This window comes from Etheostoma spectabile, chromosome 18, assembly GCF_008692095.1.
Source record: "Etheostoma spectabile isolate EspeVRDwgs_2016 chromosome 18, UIUC_Espe_1.0, whole genome shotgun sequence".
NCBI classification, from domain to species: Eukaryota; Metazoa; Chordata; class Actinopteri; order Perciformes; family Percidae; genus Etheostoma; species Etheostoma spectabile.
Window position 1 is genome coordinate 26,792,093 of NC_045750.1, and position 1,891 is coordinate 26,793,983.

Sequence of the window (1,891 nt, forward strand, 5' to 3'; positions counted from 1 at the left end):
GAATCACTTCAAACGTGATTAAAAACCAAAACTCAGAACAGTAGGTCCACTGCAAAATCCGACCAGCCAACCCGGTCTCAGTTCATGAAATGGTCACGTTATTAGGATTTATCGATTTGTGCCCCATTGGTAAGACTTGTGACTTGACTAAGATTTTGTTTTGTCTCAATTGGGACTACATTTAGAATCACTTAAAAGACTCCAAATCATCTCCTGCGCATTCCCCCCCCCCCCCCCAAAAAAAGTATACACTGAAGTAAATATTGGGCTTACTGTACATATAAACAACTCACAAAGTTTTCAGCCCTTATCAGTTCAACTTGTGAGTCAGACTACTGTTCCCTTAATGTCTTCCTTGTAGTACACCTTGAAGCATTCCTTGATGCAACATTGCACAACATCTGCTCTTTGTCTTCAACAATCAACACACACTGGCACCAGTATGCCCCCCCCCCCCTTTAAACACACAAAGAGTTTTGATTCCCCATTGCAGTCCCATTCCTGTTCTCATTCCTCTGGGTGACAAACAAGCCGTGGAATGTCAAGAAACCGACTGTGGAAGATAAGACTTTACCTCACAGTTCCTGTGTCGCTGTCACTGGTATGTTTGGCATGACAACCGCAGTAGTGGGTGTGTAAACACACGTGCACGCATAGATTTGTGTGGACACACACACACACGCGTGCGCACGTTTCCTCCTGATCAAACAGGCAACACCCTTCACCCAAAATCACCTATCAAGTTGAACAAGTCCCGGTTCTGTGCTGATGAATAGCAATTAGCCAACGCATAGTAAGCAGCTATTCAAGACAGGAGAAGACTTGCTTGGGTGGAGGACAGGCAGTATCCTTCATTTCACAAAGTACTAATACTACACTGTAAAACACTCTGTTACAAGTAAAAGTCCTGCATTGGAAATGTTTCTTGAGTAAACGTTTGCACGTATCATCAGGATTATGTACTTTCTCTTAATTTTTAATCTGAAATTACTCAATACAGAAAAATACTTAGTTATATTCCACCACTTAACACAGGCGGCTTATTGTATCGTATAATGAGGAAGAAAGGCATGACTTGACATAAATACAAACTAACGCCACTTTTCATGACATTTCCCTCACCTCTGACACTTGATGCAAAGGGCGAGGAGTGTGACGCTGAGGACGAGGAAGACGACCAGGGAGATGATACCCACCTCTGGGGATGAAACCCAACCCAACATGCCAACCATCCCTACTGGAGCCATTGTCCTTTAGTGTTCTGTAAAGAAAGGCAAAACCGCACCAAAAGGGTGGGCACACGTTGAAAAAGTAGAATTCATGACCAAACAATGCGGGTGTATGCTGAATGGGAATTTCTTTACAATCAATTTTTTTCCATTAGATACAATCTGATGATGTCCAGTCAACATACAGCATCTCACATGTTCCAACATTTCTTTCATTTTTCACAAAGAACCATAGTGATAAACAATGAAGCAAAGACAAATACAATACAGGGTTTTCCTAACTTACATTGTATGCTGCTTGACTCCACTGTAGCTCTGTCACCGACTGCTGTCAGGCATCCAACTGCCTTTGTGGCTCCCAGCAGGCAGGTGACTTAGGGAGGGACTCTGTTCATTGGTGTCCTGTCTGTTATGAAGGAGGTGCTGGCACAAGTCCAGAAACAGCCCAGTGTCGACTTTGGTCATCACTAAATCACACTGGCACCTCGGATGGCTGGGCCTTTCACTGATGTTGTAGGAATGCATGTTGTTACGATACATTTCAAACTTTGGCTTAAACATACACGTGTGAGGAGGATGTGAGAACTGAACCAACCACTGATGATGATTTATGTGTAGCGCACACACACAGACACACACACAGACATACACACACACACACA